The sequence below is a fragment of the Notamacropus eugenii genome, chromosome 4 (genome assembly GCF_028372415.1).
Source record: "Notamacropus eugenii isolate mMacEug1 chromosome 4, mMacEug1.pri_v2, whole genome shotgun sequence".
In the NCBI taxonomy this organism is placed as follows: domain Eukaryota; kingdom Metazoa; phylum Chordata; class Mammalia; order Diprotodontia; family Macropodidae; genus Notamacropus; species Notamacropus eugenii.
In genome coordinates this window covers 400,760,904-400,784,767 of record NC_092875.1, presented here as the reverse complement: position 1 = coordinate 400,784,767, position 23,864 = coordinate 400,760,904, and the positions used below count along the sequence as shown (strand labels likewise).

Sequence of the window (23,864 nt, the reverse complement as noted above, 5' to 3'; positions counted from 1 at the left end):
TATCATGAACGCCCTCATTTGGCCTCCTCCACATCTTACAATTCTTCTACATCCTCATCACTCTCTTATCCTTTACCCCTGGCTCTAAAGAGGAGATGACTATGTATCTTGTCTTGTCTTTCTGCTTCTGACCTTAATCCTGTTCTTTTCATTACCTTCAGGAGTCTGACTCATCAATCATCAACCCCTCTCTCTATCTCCAATTTCCCTCTCTCCAAAGGCTCCTTCCCCACTTCTTAAAAATATACTTTTAATCCATCCTTTAAAACCTTTCACTTGACTCTGACATCCCTTTAAATTGTAGTTCCTCTCTTTCACTGTCAAACTCCTAGAATCATCTCCACCCACTGCCTCTACTTCCTCAGTTCTCAAATATTTGTAATCTATACCAATAGTTCTAGACCTGAAGTCAGGAAGATCTGAGCAGGAGATCTGAGTTCAAATCCAGTCTTACTAGCTGTGTGACTATGGGCAAGTCACAATCCCTGACCTTGGTCTGACTCAGCTTCCTCGATGGTAATTTAACCACTGTCCCAAAACTCATGGGTACAGGACTCTCTTTTTATTGCTGAAAATGAGTGCCCTTCCCTATATGAAGGGTGGGGCAGGGTTAAGAAGAGATGAAAGAGAGTTTGGTTCTAAGCCTGTCCCCTTTTGGGACACTTTAGGGCCAGTCTTCTTTAGCACTCTTAGAGAACCAATCTTCTTCATGACTCTATAAGTAGTTGTTTTGAGTGTTTCTTGGCTTCCAGCTTTAAGAAGATATATGGAAGAAGCAAACCCCACTTCATGGGGCTGAAGGAAAAGATTCTGGGAAGACATGAGAAGAATGAGCAGTCTCCATCATAACCTTATTCCTGGATTGCTACTCTAGAGACTTCAGGGAGTTTCTTCTTGGGTGAAATCTAGGACTGTCTCTCTTGGTTGAGCAGAAATATTTCATTCCAAAAGAGAGAGCTCCTTCAGTTCTACTATCTGATATATATTCTCCTATAGTGTTCACTGTGGAACTGATATTTTTTGGAAAGGGTTCAAGGCTTGGATATAGAGCCTAAGGCTTCATTCTCTCCAGAAAAAATAAAGCAATCAGAAGTTATATGGAACCCAATCATATCCTCTATCAGTGAGATGTACCATAGTCTCTCCCTCTAAGGAGAACAGAATTAATGGAGTGGTAAAAGGAGTAAAATGGTAAAAAAGAATAATGAAAAAATACTCCCTTAAAACTTAGCATTAACCAGTGGAAGTTAATGACTCCATGAGACTTCAAGGAATAGTAAAATGAAGTCAAAAGATAGAAAAAAATTAAGAAAATGTGAAATATCACATAGGAAAAACAACTGACCTAGAAAATTCATTGAAAAGAGATAATTTAAGAATCGTTGATCTGCTTGAAAGTCATTAACAAAAAAGAACCTAGATGTAATATTATAAGAAAATATAAAAGAAAGCTGCCCTGATATCTTAGATCCAGAGGGAAAAGTAAAAATTGAAAGATTCTACTAGTCACCTACTGAAAGAAATCTCAAAATGAAAACTTACAAGAATATTATAGTCAAAATTTAGAGTTTTCAAGAAACAGAAAATACTGTAAGCCACCAGAAAGAAAACATTCAAATACTGTGGAGTTATAATCAGAATAATATAAGATTTAGCAGTTACAACAATAAAGGAATAGAGGACTCAGAATATGATATTCTGTAAGGCAAAGGAGGTAAGATTACAAACAAACATACACTATTTATCAAAACTGAGTATAATCATACTGGGAAGGAATGGATATTTAATGAAATAGAGGACTTACAAGCATTCCTGATGAGAAGAACAAAGCTAAATGGAAATGTGGCATTCAAATACAAGACTCAAAAGAAGCCTAAAAAGTTAAATATGAGAGAGAAACCATAAGGGATTAAACAAGATTAAATTGCTTACATTCTTATATGGAAATTATAATTATATATAATTATTATATAATTATATGGAATTGCTTACATTCTTATATGTATAAGTCTTCAGAAATTTATCATCACCAATCTTAGTGGGAAAGTGTAAAACCTTATGTAAGATTCCATTATAACTGGATGATCTCAAAAGAAAGACAGAAAGCTAAAAATGAGAAATGCACAGGGAGTCAAGGAAGAGAGAGGAAGAAGAGGGGAGATTATCTCACATAAATGGGGCTTGAAAGGAAACATTTATACAATGGAAGAGAAAGTCGGGAGTGGGCAGCAAGCAACACCTTACTGAGAAAAAACTTCATTCTCATATGAACTGGCTCAAGGAGGGAAGAGTATATATGCATACACAGTTGGGTACAGAAATTCCTCTTACTTAATGGGGAAGTAGGAGGCAAAGGGATTAAAAGAAAAGTTGGGAAAGGGTAAATAAAAAGGAAGGTAGATTAAGGGAGACCTGGCCAGAAACAAAACAGATTCCTAAAGGTGGGATAGGGTAAAAGAGAAAAGAATAAATATAAAAGGGGATAGGGGAAAATACACAGTTAACAACAGTAATTCTGAATATGAATGGAATGAACTCATCCATAAAATGGAAAAGGATAACAGAATGAATTAGAAAACAGAATTCAATAATATGTTGCTTATAAGGAAGATACTTGAAACATAAAGATATGCATAGAGCTAAAATAAGGGATTGGAGCAAAAGCTATTATGCTTTAGTTGAAGTTTAAAAAATGACGGGGATAGCAATCATGATCTCAGACAAAGCAAAAGTAGATCTAATTAAAAGAGATGATCATGAAAACTACATTTTGTCAAAAGGTACCACAGACAATGAATAAAATCACACACCAAATGGCATAGCATTCAAATTTTTGAAGGCATGTTAAATGACACAGGAGGAAATAATAAAACTACACTAGTAGGAGATGTCAATTTACCTCTCTCAAACCTAGATAATTCTAACCATAAAATAAACAAGAAAGAAGTTAGGGAGTTAATTAGAATTTCATAAAAATTAGCTATAGTAGACTTCTGGAGAATAATGAATGGGAATGGAAAGCAGTATACCTGCTACTAAGCTGTATATAGCAGCTTCATAAAAATTAACCATGTATTAGAGCATAAAAATCTCACAAACAAATGCAGAAAAGCAGAAATAATACATTTTTTCTGATCATAATGGAATAAAAATTTCATTCAACAAAGAATTTTGAAGCATGTTAAAATTAATTGAAAACCAAATAACTTAATCTTAAAAATGAGTGAATCAAAGAAGAAATCAGAAACAATCAATAATTTCATTAAATATAATTACAACAAGACATCATGCCAAAACTAGTGGAATAAAGTCAAAGCAGTACTTAAGGGAAAATTTGTGTCTCTAAACACTTACATCAATAAAAAAAGATAAAGAGCAAATCAATCAATCAGGCATGCAACTAAAAAAGCTAGAAAAACCACAAATTTTAAACCCCTAATGAAACGCTAAAATATAAGGCCTGAAAATAAAGAAGAAATTAATAAAATGTAAAGTTAAAAAATGAATTAATAGATAAAAGTAGGCTCTGTTAAAAAAAAATTCAGCTCAGATGTCATTTATTTCACAAAGCCTTCATTGACTTAAAATTCCCCCACTATATTGTGCATATGTTGAACCTCTTCAGAATACATATCCTTAAATTCACAGACTTTGGTTTTAGTCTGTACATTAACCAGCACCTAGCATAGAGACTTGTATATAACAGGAGATTGATAAATATTTGATTAATTGAACTCAACTGCACTGAATTGATTTTAGGTATGACATGTACCCATAATGAAGCAAGTTCAAGAACTTTGAAAGGGACCAATTCTAACTGGGCCCTAAAGTGTGAGTTGGGAAGAAGGCAAATGTAAACCCAAAATCCAGTATGGTTGTCACTAGGATATCTGCAGAACACAAGTTAAAACAAGCAGGAAAATTAGAGCAGAGATTCAAGGCTAGGAAGCTGAACAAGTTCTCAAAGCCAAAATGCAAAAAGTACAAGTGAACCATCCATTTATATCACTTATCATCCTCTCCCAAGTTTCATTCTTTTCACTTGACCTGCTGGTGCTCCCAATCCCTTTCCCTTACTGATACCCCAATACAATTAACAAGCCTCCTCCTCAGTGTATAAGCTGAGAGCTCATAATGTCCTATAGCTAAAATATCCTCAATCTCCTCTGGAATTCCAACTTTTAAAGCCTAACACAAATGTTCCGTCTTCCATGAAGGCATCTTTATACCACCATCCCAATGGGCTATTGCCAGTCATCTTGACCCTTGTCTTGCCTCTGAACCCAGATGACTTCGAAGGAGGTAGTGAGGCTTATGACTTTGAGCAGCCCTGCCTCACTTAAATTCAATTCACACACAAGTCAAGTCATCACCCTTGTAACATCATTGGTCCTCTGAGAATGAAAGATGAACAACAACAATTTATCACCATTCCAATTAATAATGAATCTTCCTCTTGGATTTTGTCTTGCAATTTGTTAATACACCTAGCACTTAATATTACATGTCATAGTTACCTGTCTTGTCTCATCCCCTTACTAAATTGTAAATTCTATGACGGCAGGGATCATGTCTCAATCTAACCCTAAGCATGGCAAGCTCTCAACAACAGACACTTTTAATAAATGTATGTTGAATAAATGAATACTTCAAATTCAGGGCTCGAGTACTGAGGAAATATAAGTATAAACATGCATTTCTAATTTTGGAAGAGTTCAAGTACATCCGTATGGAAAATAGGTAAGAGGATATTCTAGTTTTGTACATATATATTATTGCATAGACTTACCTACTAATCACTACTTTGTTTTCTACTGTGTTGCCCATTCTTGTTCTGAGGATACCATCAAGAACTGCCTTTTGACTTTAAAAAGTTAAAAACAATACACTTTACTCTGAGAATGTTTCACTTGACTGTTCTCACCTATACTTATTTGATTAAATCCTGTCTGCATTTCTAGTTCTTCTTCCATTTCCATAAATGGAGAATAACTACTTGGATTTTTTTAAGGCATGTACACATTTAGTGTAATTAAAGATCAGCCAGTCTTGTGGAAAAAGAAGCCTTTTTGTGTCTCTTCCCTATTAGTGATAAATGACATAACACAGTGATCCGTTAGCCCCTAGTTCACTCACCCAAATGATGCCTTGAGTTTTCTTTCAAGTATCTTGGTTCTTCCTGCAGAAACCAAAGTCGAGTCATAAAACTGAGCAACAAGAAACCTGAAATGAGGAAGCCAGAATAAAATTATCCAAATAAAGCCTGGCTTTGTGAGACAGATCAGACAGGCCATAGAAACTGCACCGAAGGACATGAATTTAAAAGGTTCCAGCATTGTTTTGCATACCTCCCCGAAGTTGCTATTCTAAATCCATTCATAATTGAAGTTGATGTGGTGGCCTTTGCTTTAAAATGAGAAATCATCTGTCAGGAAATAAGGAAGCAAATCAATAGGATGCATGACTCAATACCACAGCAGAGCATGAGCGAACAAAGTTCCTGTCGACTGAATATAGAGTCTTACTTAGTATCCAGGCTAAACTTAGGTATAGACAGGAAGCCATATGAAAGCTGTGATTTCAAGGGCTAAGGAAAGATTCGCTGGTCCCTGCCATCAGTAAGTCAGTCAACAAGCATTTATTAAGTGCTTGTTATGTACTATGTACTGCATTAAACACTGACACAAATCAAGAAAAGTCAAAAACCAGTGTCTGTCCTCAAGGCATTTATGCAAGGAAAAGGGCAGAGGTGACAAAGTCAGACCTGCTCCGTTGGAAAATGAGTGGAAGATGGATTGGAGTGGAGAGAATTAAGCCAGGAAGGCCAATTAGAAGGTGGTGTAGTGAGTGGTGCTCTGAACTTGCAATCAGAAAGACCTCTCTTCCAATCCTGTCTCAGTCACTATTAGCTTTGAGACCCAGGGCAAGTCACTTAACCTCTCTCCAATTCAGTTTTCTTATCTGTAAAATGGGGATCATAGTAGCACCTACTATTATTATGATAACAGTAGGGGTGAGAGGTGATGATCAACAGCATACACAGGGGGTACAGGTTCTTAGATCTGTTTTCCAAAGTTTTTCCAACTTTTGAGGAGTCACGAATCACTTTAATCAAGCACATGTATCATTCACTTACTTCAAGGGAAAAAAGTCAGCACCCTGAACTTCAGAGAAAACACAAACAGAAATTACAAGCAGAAATTACACACAGAAACACCAGCAGACAGGGCTTCCAACTGTCCGACCATAGACAATATATGCATCGTTACCACAGAGAGAAGCACAGAGGGTATGACCCTCATGACCCAGCACCTCATTAGAAATCAACAAAAGGTGTGGGCCTTCATACAAAATAAGCCTCCCCTAATCAAGCTTCCCTTAATAGCCCTACCAGAGGCCTGTTGATGGGCGGGGAAGATTCTTTAACTCCTATTACAGAAACTGAACCAGGATGTGAGTGGAGAGAAGGGAAACTATAAAGAGATATTGTGAAGGTAGAAACAACATGACCCGACAAAAGATTGGATTATGTAATTGGTAGAAGAGAGGAGTTGACTAAGGTACTGACTACAGTATCAGTTACTATTGATGATCACTCTAAATCTAGGAGGGTCCAGAAGAGCCCTTAGGCAGGAGTCCATTGGCATCCCACCTTCAGAGTGCAGTAGGTTTAAGGTTTTGGGAAAGGACAGGACAAGGGAAGGGAAGGGAAGGGAAGGGAAGGGAAGGGAAGGGAAGGGAAGGGAAGGGAAGGGAAGGGAAGGGAAGGGAAGGGAAGGGAAGGGAAAGGAAGGGAAGGGAAGGGAAGGGAAGGGAAGGGAAGGGAAGGGAAGGGAAGGGAAGGGAAGGGAAGAGAAGGGAAGGGAAGGGAAAGGGGAAGAGAAGGGAAGAGAAGGGATAAAATGTTACAGAAAGAAGAGGTTGGAATCACAGTGCTTCTTTATGTGGCCCTATTGGACACCCTTGGACAGTTAAGTGACTCAGTGGATATAGAACAATGGGCCTGGAGTGAGGGAGACCTGAGTCCAAATCTAGCCTCAACATTTACTAGCTATGTGACCCTGGGCAAGTCACTTAACCCTGTTTGACTCAGTTTCCTCATCTGTAAAATGAATTAGAGAAGGAGATGGCAAACCACTCCTGTATCTTTGCCAAGAAAACCCCACATGGGGTCGTGAAAAATGAGACGTGACTTAAAACAACTAAACAACAACAAAGCTGGATGCTCTCTCTTTCTCACACACACACTTTCCTTTCTTTCTCCTAATAAGGCCAAGGGAGACATCACAGTTCTCACCAAACTGACTTCTGCTATTAAGAACAAAGATAGGCAAAAGACACCTGTTACCTCAGTCTTCCCTATATCCTTCCTCCATCCCCTGCCCAGGTTCTAATTCTGGAATAAAGTAAAAAGCACATCTTTGCCTGTAAGATGTCAATGCAAATTTATTTCTCCTTTATGGGAAGCCCAACAGAATCCTCAGTGCTGAAACCAAGGATATTTACACACTGTTTGTCAGTCCTATTGGCCTGGCTCTTTCTATTGCATGTTAAATTTACTAAACAAATTCCCAGGCCCAAAGCTAATAGATGTATCTTGGAGCAGATTTCAAAGCCAGTCCTCTGATTTATCATAATAAAATGAACATTAGACTTCATTTATAAGTGTCTACTTTGAATCTTAAATGATCTGTACAAATGCCCAAACAATAAGTCAGGACTTTGTTTTTTAACTCACTTATGAAGTCTTCTGATTTTCTAATCAGATCTCTCCCTGAAGTCTTGAATCAATTAAATCCTTCATTCACACATATATAAATTGATTACCATAACCTCATTTTTTAAATGTAGCTCATAACATGTTGGCAGCCTCTTTGGAAAATTAAAAGCCATTTTATGTGGCTTTGTGACAGGTTTCTACTAGCTAGACGGGCAGGGGAACTGTCTTCATTTACATTGCCTTTTAATGACTCTCTAGAGAAATACAGCAAAGCCAAACTGTTGTTACCAAGATATACTTATTGGAACAACCAAAGCCCAGGCTCAGTCTTGAGAGAGCAACTTCAAATTCTGAAGGTGTAGGGACCAGAGGGCAGGTGGTCAACACTTTTGAAGCTTTTACAAATGTATACAGTATAATAGGGAGACACAAAAGAAATGGATTCTGCCCTGGAAGAGCTAGTTGGAGGAACTAAAAAAAATACAGACAGACAAACAGAGAGCTCTGAAAATACAAGCAGCTTACATGGAAATGCAAATTAATACACTGTTGAATAAATTCAGCAGGAAAGTGTTTAGGTACAAAAATTAAAGAAATGAACTTAGAATCAGAAAGATCTATCTCCTAAACCAAGGAAATATATGAACACAAAATTACAGAACATTTTTCAAACAAATAAAATCAGATCAAAACGACGGGAAAAATCTCAGTTGCTCATGGGTAGACCAAGTTGCATAATAAAAATGACAATTTTACCTAAATTAATTTGCTTATTCAGTGCCATACCAATCAAGCTACCAAAACTTGTTTTATAGAGCTAGAAAAAGCAATAACAAAACTCATCTGGAAGTACAAAAGGCAAAGAATATCAAGGGAAATCATAAAAAAAATTTTGAAGTAGTGTGGCCTAGCCATACTCAATCTCAAACTATATTGTAAAGCAGTAATCATCAAAACAACCTGGTACTGTCTAAGAAGTAGAGCGGTGCATCAGTGAAATAGATTAGGTCCACAACACAGAGCAGGAAACACAGTTATTTAATATTTGATAAAGTCAAAAACCCAAGTTTTGGGGACAAGAATATACTATTTAACAAAAATTGCTGAGAAAACTGGAAAATAGTTTGGCAGAAATTAGATATAGACCATCACCTCACACAGTACATCAAGATAAGGTCAAAATGGGTACATGAATTAGACATAAAGGACATAGGCAAATTAGGAGTGTGGAATAGTTGACTTGTCAGATCTAAGGATAAGGGAAGAATTTATTACCAAAGAAAAGAGGGAGAGAATTATGAGTTGTAAAATGGATAGTTTTGATTACATTAAACTAAAAAGGTTTTGCGCAAACAAAAACAGTATAACTAAAATTAGAAGGAAAGTAGAAAACTGGGGGTTAGGGTGGTATTTATAACAAGTTTCTCTGATAAAGGGCTCATCTCTCAAATATATTGAGAACAGAGTCAAATTTATAAGAACACAAGTCATTCCCCAATTGATACATCATCAATGAACAGACAGTTTTTCAGATGAAGAAATCAAAGTTATCTAGAATCAAATGAAAAAATGCTCTAAATCATTATTAATTAGAGAAATGCAAATTAAAACAACTCATGGATACCACCTCAGATTGACTAATATGACAGAAAAGGAAAAATGACAAATATCAGAGGGGATGTGGGACAACTGAGACACTAATATACTGATGGTAAAATTGTGAACTGATCCAACCATTCTGGAGAACAATTTGGAATTATTCCCAAAGGACAATCAAACTATACCTTTTGGTCCAGCAATACCGCTACTAGGTCTGTATCCCAAAGAGATATAAAAGGGTGGAAGGAGAAAGGGCTTATATATACAAAAATATTTATAGCAGCTCTTTTTGTGGTGGCAAAGGATTGGAAATTGAGGGAAATGGCTGAACAAGTTGTAATATATAATTGTGATGGAATACTACGGTACTATAAGAAATAATGAACAGGATGGTTTCAAAAAACCCTGGACTGATGCAGAGAGAAATGAGAAGAACCAGGAGAATATTGTATACAGTAACAGCAATATTATATGATGATCAACTGCGAATGACTTTGCTGTATCTCAACTTAGCTATACAATGATCCAAGACAATTCTGAAGGACTTAATCATGAAAAATGCTATCCACCTCTAGAGAAAGAACTGATGGAATCAATGCAGATTGAAGCATAGTTGTGTTTTGTTTTTACTTTTTGTCTGTGTTTTCTTTTACAACATGACTAATATTGAAATATGTTTTGTATGACTGCACATGTATAACCTTTATCAAATTGCTTGCCTTCTCACTGACGGAGAAGGACTGGAAGGGAGGGAAAGAATTTAGAACTCAAAATTCTGAAAAATGAAGGTTAAAAACTTGAGGGGGCAGAATAAAATGTTAAAATTCAGAAACATAAATCTGCAAATTCTGTTTTGGTCACTTAGCTCAGAAACCCAGGGCAAATCACTCAATCTCACTCAGTTTCAGTTTTCTCATCTCTAAGATGGGGGTTTTAATAGCATCCACTTGTTTATGAGCATCAAAAGAAATTATAAATGTAAAGTAATTTGCAAACCTTGAAATGCTACATAAAGGCTACTAATTATTATTATATTTCCAAGTAGAAACTAGTTGCACAAGCTTGATCAAACCACAAGAGATGATAAGAGTGGGAAGGAAGAAGAGGAAATAATCCCTTTCCCCTGCCAAAATCTTAGACTTGGCTCTTCTGACGTTCCTCCATGAATCATTTCTTCACTTGGTTGAGTTCCTGAGGATCTTCACAAAGACCAGTAGGTGAGACAGATTCTCCCAGACTGGAGAAGGAAATGGAAAAGTATGGATAGCAAAGACCACTGAACAGAAGGGGACATCAATGAATTCATGATTGCATCAATGTGGAGATTCCTTTGCACGTGACTTTTAATTTTTACAACTCTTGCCTATGTCTTCCCATCAGTCCTAACTAGGGTATCTACATAATGCACTGGAAATCTTTCTCCATGTCTTTTAACGTTCAACTGATACCAATGTAGCCCTCACTGAGCCTGCCCATCTATTATCCCTCATCCTTACTATATGAAAGGCTACATACATTTTCTACAGTTTTTCCTATGTTCAAGCCATCTTCAATGACACCTACAACCTAGTTAGGCCTACGAAGCCTTCTCCCCCTCATCCTTTGTGGCCCCACAATTCTGTGTTCATTTCAGATTTATAGCATGACCAGGAAAATATTGTTAGTAAAAAGATGAATTTTGTGTCAAGGAATAGCCTAGGTTTGTTGGAAGTGTCACACAATTTCCCAAATGCCAAACAAATAATATAATGATAAAAATGATAGGACATGTAAGAAAGAAACCTATTTTCATTGCAAAGAAATATGAACTAGATTGCCTTCTGCTTTAGGTTTCTGTGAATAGAAAAAGAAATTATTTTCCATTGACAAATTTTACCTTCAAACAAGAGATATACATATTCAAACATATAAATAACCAAAAAAAGCCAAGAGCAACAAAAACAAAATACCCAGCTCCCAAATAAAACCAGTTATGGAAAAACAAAGCAAATCAACATCTGACAGCTAAGCAACCAAAAAAGTCCTAAAAGTTATCAATCTAACCCTAGCCTTCTGTCTTTTGCAAGTTGACTGAAGAGTTACCCATCATGTGCACAGATTTTGGGAAGATGCCATCTATTGTATCCATTGTATCTAACAAGAGCTTTGCTGCTATTTGATGCTGATAATTTTATTTATTATAATAAGTTATTGTTATAATAAAATTTTTTATAAAGTGTGAAACAAGGATCATACTTGTTCTGTTTGAGTAGGAACTGCACAAAGACAAATTTGGGATTGCTTTGGGGGGACACTTCTGACCAGTTAGATCTAACCCAACTTGGAATGGGCTGCATTGATAAATCATGACTCCCCCTTCATTAGAGGTCTTCAAGCAGAGGCATGAATGTGATGGAAAAGGAATGATTTTTCTGGTATGGGTATACAACACAGATAGACCAACAGGTATATTTTGCATATTTGCTATTGCTTTTAAAATTTGTTCAGGAAATCAATACATCAAGGAAAGTCAAAACTGAACACTGAGATAATAGAGAAGTTAGTCTTCCAAACGTTTTCCCCTGTGAAATTTCATTTCATTTCCCCTGTGTTAAGAATTTCCAATATGGAAACTCCTCTCACCAAAGCAGATGGGCAATTTCTCTTCCATTATAATCTTAGCGTTTGAGAGATTTGCCTTGACTTATGACTTTCTAATAGTTCTTATATGTCATTGAAATTGAGTCTTCCATCATCCAAGGCCATGTTATTTCCCCAGGTAGTGATAAGGATGGAATCTACAAGAGTCAACTTCCAGATTAAGAAATTCCCTCTCTATGTGAGAGTCAACACTTCATCTGCAACTTTGAGAAAACTGACTAAAACAAAAGAAATTAAATGACTTGCCATCAATGAGTCTACACCCAGACTGTCATTTCATGAAAGGCCCCAGTCATGCTCATCTCGCTTGACTCAGCTTACTCTCTGGACTTCTTGGTCTCCTTTTCACCAGTGTTGTTTTCTTACCCCCTTCAAAGGTGATCTCTTTGAAGCTAGCAACTACTTTGCTTATATTTGTATATCCAGTGCTTTGTATAATACCTGGCACATAGTAAGTGCTTAATAAATGCTCTGAGAAGAGACTTGTATCCAGGTCCTCCTAGATCCAGAAATGGCCCTCTAGACACTACATCATTATGCCTTTGTATTGCTTCTGCACATTACAAACTTCTCAACTCTGAATTGATCCAAATCCTTTTTTTCTTTATGACTTTATGAACTGAGAGTTCTAGTAATCATATTTGAATTTTTTAATCATGTTCTTCTCTTTAACCATTTTGTCTTTTAAAACATTTTTTTTATTTTTTTAATACTCCAGAAATTCTTTAGGAATTTCTTAGGATTTTATTATATTATATCTAACTATATCTAATATTATATCTAATTATTGAATATTATTCATGTAATATTTAATTTAATTCAGCAATGAAGAGATCACTGGTAGGAGATCATTTACCTGTCAGGTCCTCAGTTTCCCTATTGTCAAATGAAAGGGCTTGACTAGACATGATTGCTAAGATCTCTTCCTCTAAAGCCTATGAACACTTTCTATTCACAGCAAAAGAAAGTCATAGGTTCATTGGATCATAGAGCTAGTTCTGGAAGGCATCTCAGAGGCCATGGAGTCTAATCATTTTACTTTACAGAGGAGGGAACTGAAGCTCAGGGAGGTTCAGCTACTTGCTGAAGGTCACACAGCTAGAATAAACTAATATTATTTATATAACCTATATAATAATTCATATAACAAATTTATATACATAAGAATATATTATATAGGAGCAATTTGGTGGTATAGTAGATAGAGCACTGGGCCTAGTGTCAGGAAGACCTGAATTCAAATCTGGCCTTAGACACTTATTAGCTATGTGATCCTGAGCAAACTATTTAATCCTATCTGCCTTAGTTTCCTCATCTGTAAGATAAGCTGCAGAGGGAAATAGTAAACCACTCCAATATCTCTGCCAAGAAAACCCCAAATGGAATCATGAAGAGTCAGACGTAACTGAAAATGACTGAACACTAACATTTACATAATAAAAATATTACATATTAAAATGCATTTTATATTAGTAGGGGAGAATGCAATTGAGTTTATATGTGTATATAGGTTGTGTGCATATACATATGTACACACATAAATTACATTTATTATATACATATATGTGTATGTATATAGGTATACCCTACCTATATATATATATATATATACCCATATAAACAAAATCCCATTGGCCCCCACTAAAACCAAAAGCAGTGAAATCACAATAAAATCCATCACTAATATGATACTATTGAACCCAGTCTGCTAAAGTTGGAGGCCCTTGGACAAATGTTTAGTGTACCTCATAAGTAATCTGAGATCTCTTGCTATTTAAGACTCATCTCCAACCTGAACTTTTCTTAACTAGCCCAGTGAGGTCTAGTCATTCTTGGCTTCCCAAGATCCATAAATATACATGTGATAAAAACCTTACCATTTTCAACTGAGGAGATACCTGCTCTTAATAAGCAAAAAAATCTGACAAAGATTTTTTTAAAAAGCAGCTTCATATTGTAACTACTACCTTAATGCTTCTGGGTACATGTCTTGCCTGGCTAATTTAATGAGTAACTGGCATGTATGCTGGAACTTGGTTTCAAAAGACCATTGTATATTATCTTGGTCAAGTCTAACGATAGTTCTTTGAGGTAGGTCATTTGAGAAAGAACTGTGATTTCATTGGGGTAGGGGACTTTGGAAAATTCCTTTACAAATACAGAATAATTCTACAACTTACCCATCTTAAAGAGTTACCTGGGCCACTAACAGACTGTGATTTGTCCAGGTTCATACAGCCAGCATATGTCAGAGGTGGACTTGAACCCAAATCTTCCAGATTTTGAGGCTGATTCTATCCACTACACTGTGTCATCTCTCAAGTACAATAGTTATTATTATTGTCAATTTATAAGTAAAGAAACTGATTCACCCATCATGGCAGTGTCAGAGGCAAGATTTAGACCTGAGTCTTCCAGTAAGTAAATCCAATAATCAATCCAGTACTACTCTACCTCTTACCCTACCTCCTAGAGGAACTGCCTCTTAAGTAGATAATAATGTATGATTTAACCCTAAATGCATCTATGAAACGTGCTAAAGATTTTCAAAGTAGCTCATTCAACATGGCCCCTGCCATCTTTACCCATTCATTTGCTGAGCAAACATTTTCTTCCTATCACATAAAACTAAAGTTCTGTTCAGCTCCGGAAGAAATATCACAAATTCCAAATCAATGAGATTTTTATTCTCATCCTAGAAAGAGACAAAGTTTATAGCGGCTAATATATTTTCTTTAGGTTTTTGTATATGATGTTACAAGTTCACTCTGTCCTCTTTATTACATTGTATGTTCCTCAAAGGCATGGACTTTCCATTTTTATTGTTTTTTCCTACAACACCTAATCCAGCTAGTGCTCAGAACACAGTGCTGTGGTAGACTGCCTGATGAAACATACATGATGAATGAATGAATGAACATTTCTTAATGTATTCTTAAGTATTTACCACTCGCTAAGCACTATGTTAATTCTGAGAATACAAATAGAAAAAGAGAGTCCCTGATCTCAGGCAGTTTACATATTAAGTAAGCTAAGCTAACCAAATTTTAGGAAGTAACTGAACTCTTGCAGTCAAGTGGTAAATTATTGTCAGTAAGTAAAGTCCTTCTCTTCCATAAGGAAATTTCCTACTGTCATTTGGCACACTTAACAATCTATGCAAAGTCCTTTACTCTCCTGTCAGACTTTTAAGCACGCCTCATTAATCAAGGATAAAGTAACACACACACACACACACACACACACACACACACACACACAATAGATGCCATGATGTCAGAATCTTATTGTGAGCTTTATGAAACAAAGCCAAGGCCCAAAAAAGCAGAATCAGAAAAAATGAGGGAGAATTTAGCCATAAGAGAGGTGGGAAAAGGAATGAAAAAGAAAGAATGGATAAAGAACCTCTATGAAGACCTACCCCTAAGGTATGCCTGAAAAATAAGAATTCTTTCTATGAATCTCGGAACGTTTGAGTGACTTGTCCAAGACTACTACGACTAGTAAGTGAAAGAGGTCAGATTTGAACCCCAGTTCTCTGACTTCAAAGTGAGTGGTTTTCCTCTTTGAATGTTGTTGACTGTATTGATATTTAATGTGTTTCATAAACCATTTAGTTGAAAATAAAAATAAAATAAAATATCTTGTTACCAGGAAAGCCACACATTATAAATTAACACAGAGAGAGAACCAATATGCTCAGGATTAGAAAATAAAATTATTTTCCTGATAATTGGAATCCTAAAAATAAAACTATCCAATGAAAGATAGCCTACTAGACAACTGGTTAAAAAAATTAAATTAAATAAAATTTCCCTGAGTTCTCAAGAAAACTAACACAAACCTGAATCTTCTGTCTGTACTTGTAAATGAAAGATGTAATTACCTTTCATTTAAGTGAAACATCTGAGAAGTCAACCTGACTTTAATAGGAGATTTGAGACTAAGTATTTAGGACAAAGTATAGGACTCCTGCACTTCTATTATTTTTACCTGTCTCTAGTTATATAGATTCACAAACATTTTAGTTTCTGCCTTTTTCTTTAGAATTTAGAACAAGGGAAACACTTGTGCAGCATTTTCCAAAAGTCACCCCTCATCACTCTGAGAATCATTTAGATATGCTTTTAACATAGCTATTATTGATCAGGAAAACAAAATATTTATATATTTACATTAAATAATCTACAAATTATACAACACTAAATAAAAACACATTTCTAGAATCATATTCTGATCTACTTCTGCAGATCATAGGGAATAGAAAGCTGTGGGAGAGGGTCTATATTTTTATATATCCTGAAAAGTTATGTCTACTTGTAAAAAGAGAAGGCATCATTTCTCTACCTGTGCAAACTTTTTTTTAAATAAAATTTTCCTCAATTACATGTGAAAATAATTTTTAACATTTGGGTTTTTTTAAGTTTTGAGATCCAAATTCTATGTTTCTCTCCCTTTCCTCCCCACTCTCTGAGACAGTAAGCCATCTGATATAGGTTATACATGTGCCATCATGTAAAATATATTTCTATATTAATCATTTTGTGGAAAAAAAGATGAACAAAAAAAAAAAGGAAGGAAAGAACATGAAAAATAGTGTGCTTTGGTCAGTATGCAGATGCCATCAGTTTCTGGGGTTTTTTTTCCTCTAGAGGCAGATGCCATTTTTCAACATGAGTCTTTTGGGATTGTCTTAGATCGTTACACTACTGAGAAGCTCTTAGTATTCACAGCTGATCATCATACAATGTTGCTGTTCCTGTTTACAGTGTTCTCCTGGTTCTACACACTTCACTCTGTATCAGGTCATGTAAGTTTTTACAGCTTTTTTTCTAAAATCATCCTTGTAAAAATATTTTTGTTGGGAATGGATGCTCCTGTATTTGACAAAAGCCAGAAAAATGAGGATGGCTGTGGAAATATGGTGATAGTACCCTTCAAGTTCACTTTTTTTTCATGGAAGAGTGAGAGTAGAAGGCAAAAAATCAGGAATCTAGATAGTACAAAATGTAATTTGGTGAACAGGCCATTGTAAAAAGTAGAAATGTTTTTGTTTAACCCTGAGCTCACCACAGCTTTCTTTATTATCTGATATTTAGACAGAGTTTAAGGCATTAGGAAAAGCAGCTGAGCTATTATATTCCTTAGTTTACTGCCATTATCCTTATCCCTATTGAGAGGCAACTGATCAGAGTGGAGAAAGCCCTGAGCTTGGACTCAGTAGACAGTGGTTTGAATCTTAGTTTTAATATTCAGAACAAGTCTCAACCTCTCTGAGCCTCAATTTCTTCTGTAAAATGGGGAAAAGTTACAGGTACTGCTTACTTCACAACAATGTGGTTTAAAAGGAGCTTAATTGACTTTAAATAATATAGAAATAAGAGGTATTATTATCCTATTTTGACTCCTGAAAATCTAAACCCTACTACTTTGGGAGGACATTGGGGAAAGAGGAAGTAAGAAATTCTTCTAGAACAGCTCTGTAGTATAAAGTCCTATGATTCACAAATTATTTATAAATGTGATAAAGAATCAATTTCTCTGGTTGTGTGGCAAATTTAGTTGTACGTTTACTAGCTGTATGACCTTGGACAAGTTACTGAACCGCCCTGACCTTCTGTGAGAATGAAAGTATCAGACTCCATGGCCCCTGAGATGCCTTCCAGAACTAGCTCTATGATTCTATGAACCTATAATTCTCTTTTGTTGTGAATAGAAAGTGTTCGTAGACTTTAGAGGAAGAGACTTTGGGAATCATGTCTAGTTAAACCCCTTATTTTGACAACAGAGAAACTGAGAGCTTGACATCATCTTACCAATGATCTCTTAATTGTCAAATCTAAAGACCTTTTCTCAGTTCTCACTCTTCTTGGCATATTCATAGTGTAACACTGTTAATTGCCTAAGTGGCCCTGTGGATAGAGGGCTGTCAGTGAGTCAGGAAGACTGCTCTTCCTGAATTCAAATCCAGCCAGAGATACTTACTAGCTAGGTGACTCTAGGAAAGTCACCTAACCCTGTTTACTTCAGTTTCCTCATCTGTAAAAAGATCTGGAGAAAGAGATAACAAACCACTCCAGTATCTTTGCCAGGAAAACCACAAATGGGATCATGAAGACTTAGACATGACAGAAACAACTGACCAAGAGAAACAATTACAGAAACCAAGCAGCCCCTAAAAAATTACTGTGTAGTTTTATTGGGCAAAATCCCATAAATGGGTTTTGGGAATACAAAATGACAGTGAGAAATTTGACGAGAATTAAAAGAAATTTTCTAACCCCAAATGGGCAACAACCCAAGACTTCAAGTTGGTCCTACTAGAAGAAGGGTGATCAAAAGGATAGATAGGGACCTTTTGAGAAATTTTGCTAGTTGCCTAGTTGAGTAGGTAGTTAATAGCCAGAAATGATGAACCAAAAAGGGTTTCCAGGGAAAGGTTTACTAGCCAACTTGTTCCAGCAAATGACAGCAAAAAGTAGCAGATAATTTTGATGAGATCAAGTAGATGACCAATAGATAATAGAAGAGAGCAAGCAGTTCAACAGTCAAAAGACCAGCTTTTGGTCATTTTGTTGTGGGATTTCTTTTGTCATTTTCTGTCATGTTTAATTGTTCATGATGCCTTTTGGGTTTTCTTAGCAAAGATATTAAAATGGTTTGCCCTTCTTACTCCATATTATTTTACAGATGAGCAAACTGAGGCCAACTGGGTTAAGTGACTACGGTCACACAGCTAGTACATGTCTGAGGCTGGATTTGAACTTAGTTGAACTAGTTGCCATAGAGACTCCCAAAGGAGAGTAGAAACGCCATGTCCAATAAAAAGGACATGACAGTAAAGCGCATAGATGTAAGTTCTAGTAGAAAGCAACAATAGATTGTATCATTAGAAAACACCAATGACTCTGATGCACAGGAGATGTGCTCTCACCTGATCACTTATGTACCCTGGCCACATTTCCCTATCTTTTTGTTCCCTTATGTGAACTTTTGGGCCACACATATTCCCTATGTGTATGTTCTCCACATATATTCCACATTCACACATATTCTTTGCATATATGCCCTCCTCCATTGGTATATAATGTAACAGCAAGCACGCTGGCACCCAGGATCACCTGTTGGTACAGGTCCTTAGAGCTGCTTTTCTAAAAAGACAGCAACTTTTTAAAGGGTCAACAATCTTACTTTAATCAAACACATATGTCATTTACTTAGTTCAGGAGGGAAAGTCAGCACCCTGAAGTTCAGAGAAAACACAAATGGAAATTACAAGCAGAAACTACAAAGAGAAAGACCAATAGACAGAGCTTCCAGCTATCTGACCATAGACAATTCATACACCATTATCAGAGAGAAGCATCAACATCTGGGTTTTCAAAGTGAGGGAGCTCCTTAACAGAGAGTCTGTCTGGCCTAATCACACAAACACTCTTCCAATGACTTGAGCCCCAAAGCTATGTACATACATACATACATATATATATATATACATACACACACTTTTCAGAGCCAGAGGGCAAGACCCTCTAGACCCAAGTCCTCAATAGCAATCAACAAAAGGTGTGGGCCTTCCTATAAAAAAAGCCTTCCCTAATCAAGTTTCCCTTAATAGCCCCACCTGAGGCCTATTAATGGATGGGGAAGATTTTTAACTCCCATCACATATGGTAATCTAAAGGAAAATGTCCACCATGTGTAGCCTTTTTTGGTCATTCGATGTGCTAGGCTACTTCATTTGATATATTCCATTCAGAATTAATTGACTTTCCTGACCTTATAAAAATAAAAACAAGGCCACTTTTATGGAGGTTTTTTTCCTAAGGGCACATAAAAACTTTAAATCATTGTGCCCTAAGCACTCAGAAAACCACCAAAGTCACAAAGTACAGCCAAACATCCAGACCAAAAGTGGACAAGATCATTATCACTATCAAGTCATAAAAATAATATTTGTAAGTTTTATATCTAGTTTTCTTAGGGTTTTCTGCAAACTAAGAAATCATTAGGAGAAAAAGGAAAAAAGGCAAAGAGGCCTGAACAAGCTACCCCTATCAAACATGAACTAATTTATGAGAAAGAGTAAAAAGAACTTTTAACTTAGCACCTAAATCTTGCTTCTCTAATAATATGCATAGAGATCTTTTCTAATATTCAGTAATTTAATGAGAACTCAAACTCTAGTCTGATCTTGAAAACACATTACCCAGATCCATTTCTATATACATATATTCACATACACAATGTGCATTAGCAAGTACACATACTTCCTAATATATATATATATAGACAAACATACAAAGATCTTTTAAGAGGCAATCATATTTATAAGGTTTGAACTGTGAAAGGTGGAGGTGGGAGAGGGGAGACATAGGATACAATGATTTACTCTGAATGGACAAGTGATTTCCTGGTGACGGATGAGTTAAAATTCCACACAGAATAATAACAACCACTTGACCTTTAAAAATGCTGGTTTGAATCCAATCAAATATCAACAAGCATGAGATTTGGCACAAGGAGCACTTTTGCACACCAATTATTTTCATAGTGTACATGACTAAGTTCAAGGAGACTTGTTTAGAAAAAAGAATAAAAGTCCATTTTCAAACTCCAAGACATGGGGCTGAGATATCTTGGTCACAGGATTTTTCTGAGAAAAGAGACGTTTCTTGAAGAGAAAGAGCTCTGCCTAAAAAGAAAAGATTTCTCCAGTGTTTGCTTTTGAACCACTATGCTTTGTTGGAATACCATGCTTCCTCATGTATTATTTTAAAATTTTAGATTGTTGACAAAGAATTAATTTCTGTACTTCCTTGGGCTGGATAGGGTGAAAGCCAAAGGTATAAAGGGTCTCTAGCCACCTATACAGGTCTACCATGTATGTGCTGTTTTGGGTTAGGGGATTGTATTTTCACTCTAAGCAAGTAGGGAAAGGCAAGGAATAGGAATGAGGCCTTAGACCAAAGCATGTAGAGCAACAAATCAAGACCTTAGAAATCAAAGTTCTTTAGAAATCATTTAGTCCACAGGATCATAAATTTAAAGCCTGCATGGCAACTCCAAAGCCATTTAGTTCAAAGTCATCATATTACAGATGAAATTGAGGCCTATGGTCACAGAGTTAAGTCTGACACTTGGGAGGGATTTTAATCCACATTCTCTGACTCCAGAGTTCAGTCTTTCTATACCACCATACTGCCTTCAGGCTAGCCTCTTTCCTTATACAGAGGAAACCCAAAGGTGAAACAATTTCCCCAAGGTCATAAGCTTGGTAAGGAACTAAGGCAAGATTCCAACTTGGGTCGATAGACTCCAGAGTCCATGTTCTTTCCCTCTCACCACAAAGTTGCCTCTGCAGACACCAGCTCTATTTCCAATGCTTTAGCTTGCTCTCCCATTTGCTTTTAGATCAATGATGTAAAACTCAGATAAAAAGAGATCGCTGCAGGCCATATATTGACTTAAAAAAACAAAAATTAATATTATCTGTGTTGTATTTTTATTTTGTTGGATACTTCCCAATTACATTTTAACCTGGTTAGGCCCACTTGGGAATTTTGTGAGCCTCATGCTGCTGGTGGGCCTTGAGTTTGGCACCTCCGCTTTAGATCATTGAAGTCCAATATCTCGAATAGGGACTTCTGTACATTTACCCTCATTTAAGTGAGTTCTTGGGCATCAGGTGGTGCAATGGATAGTGGACCTAGAGTAAGGAAGACTGATCTTAACCTCAGACACTTAATAGCTGTGTGATCCAGGGCAACTCACTTAACCCTGTTTGCCTCAGTTTCCTCCTGTAACATGATCTGGAGAAGAAAATGGCAAACCACTCTAGTATCTTTGCCAAGAAAATCCCAAATGGGATCAAGAAGAGTCAGATGTGACTGAAAAACAACACATCAACAAATTTATTCCTTTGTCTCCCAGAATACAGAATATAGAGTGGATAGAGTGCAGGGCCTGGAAGGAAGGATTCCTGGCAGGAAGAATTCAAATTCAGCATGAGACACTTACTAACTGTAAGTCACTTAACCTTTGTCTGCCTCAGTTTTCTTAACCATAAAATAAAAATAATGATAACATCTGCCTTTCAGGGTTGTTGTGAGGATCAAACGACATTTTTGTGAAGCACTTAGTACAGTACCTAGCACATGGTAAGTGTAAATATATGCTAGTATATACATATATTTCATATACATATATGCTAGCTATTATCATGAGAGAACAGGATGCAGCGGCAGTCTTATAGATAGATCTTTCCACTAACGAACTTACCCACAGCTGTACCTGAATGAGCAAAGATCAGAATAAACCTGTACAGGAGGTAAAATGGGTACCATGGGAAAAAGCCAGAGGACCTGGATTCGAATGTCTCTCTTCTCATACTTACTACCTGTGTAAACATAGGTAAGCACCAACTTTCTTTGATCTCGGTTTCTTCATCTGTAAAATGAGGAAGTTGAACTAGAGAAACTCTGGGGATCCTTCCAGTTCCCTATTTGAGATCACTTCTCTAAGGTATAAAGCAGGTTGTCATTTCAGCCACAAGATGGAGGTCCTTCTCATGTCAAAGGCTTGGAAGCCATTTGGCTTTGCCCATTCTCCTCACTTTTGCCATGTTTGTTTCTCTGTGTTCCTGCTCAGCTTTCCTAGACATCATTCTTTCTCTGATATTCTCAAAGTCTTCATTCACAGTGTTAAACTATAAATCCATTTGACTGTGCCCGGCATTCCAGGCCCTCTTTTCTACAAGGGCAGGTTAGCTATTGAACTGATGAAAGAAAGGGATACTTCCAAGGCTATGTATTATGCCAGGTCTTACAAACAGATGGAGCTTTTGTATTGTGGGTAGGATTCCTTTGCTTTTATCCTTTTGAGGTCCCAATATTTCTAGCTGATACAGTATGCCTGTGTGCTTTAATAACTCAGTCTCTAGCACATCCATCCATTCAGTCAAGCATCATGACTGTGGAAGACAAAAGGTTGACTTTCAATTCAATTTATAATTTCATAAATTTAGGGCTGGAAGGGGCCCTAGAGGGGATCAAGTTCAATTGAGTTTAAAGGATAGTATTACCCAACAAAGCCCAATTTTAGTCCCAAGTATTATGTTTAAAATGAAGTATTGCTGGCTTTGGCTTAACAGATGAACTACAGATGAACTATGCCTAGAGAGTTTAAGTGATTTGCCCAAGATCACAGAGATAGTGAGCATCAGAGCCAGAATTCAAACCCAGGTCTTCTGATTCCATATTCAACCCTTTCTCTACTGATTCACAAATTCAATTTAAAAAACATTGAAGTATTTGCCCTGTGCCTATACTGTGGTAGTCACTGGGGAAGCAAAAATGAAAACCCAAATGGTCTTTTCTCTCAATGACTATTACATGGGGGGTTGGGGGGGGCGGTGTTTATATGGTGGCCACTGGTGGAGCCCATTAAGGGAATTTTGATTGAGGAGGTTTGCTTTGAAGGAAGGCCCACACCTTTTGTTAATTAATAAGGGTTATAATGCCCTCTGGCTCTGAAAAGTGTATATATACCCTGAGGTGAGGTTTTGCTTTGAGGGCTTATTCTTTGGAAAAAGGTCCATGTGCCAGATGAGACTCTGGGGAGCTGTTAAGGAGCCCCCTAGTTTTGAAAACCCAGGGGTTGGTGCTTCTCTTTCTGGTAACTACGTATGTATGGTTTATGGTCAGACAGTTAGAAACCCTGTCTGTTGGTCTTTATTTCTCTGCTTGTATTTTCTCTGTTGGTATATGTGATTAAAGAAGATTGTTGACCCCTCAAAAGTTGCTTTATTTTCAGACCTGCCCAAAGTCTGGGTAGAAAGTGGAAGAATCAGGATTTGAACCCAAGTTCTCTTTTGCAAAATCTAGTGTGCTTTTCCATTGCATAG

At 36.7% G+C, this 23,864-nt stretch overlaps 1 protein-coding gene across 2 annotated transcripts in view; it reads right to left on the bottom strand.

The window, feature by feature from the left end:
* PDE4D (phosphodiesterase 4D) overlaps positions 1-5,155 on the bottom strand; it is a 1,946,032-nt gene extending 1,940,877 nt beyond the window's left edge. The window contains exon 1 of one of the 2 annotated variants that reach the window (XM_072599359.1): positions 5,137-5,155. The gene's annotated coding sequence lies outside the window, so the exon portion shown is untranslated. The remainder of the gene's footprint in view (positions 1-5,136) is intronic. The other variant, XM_072599367.1, reaches the window with a different exon arrangement.
* Between the last annotated feature and the right edge of the window lie 18,709 nt (positions 5,156-23,864).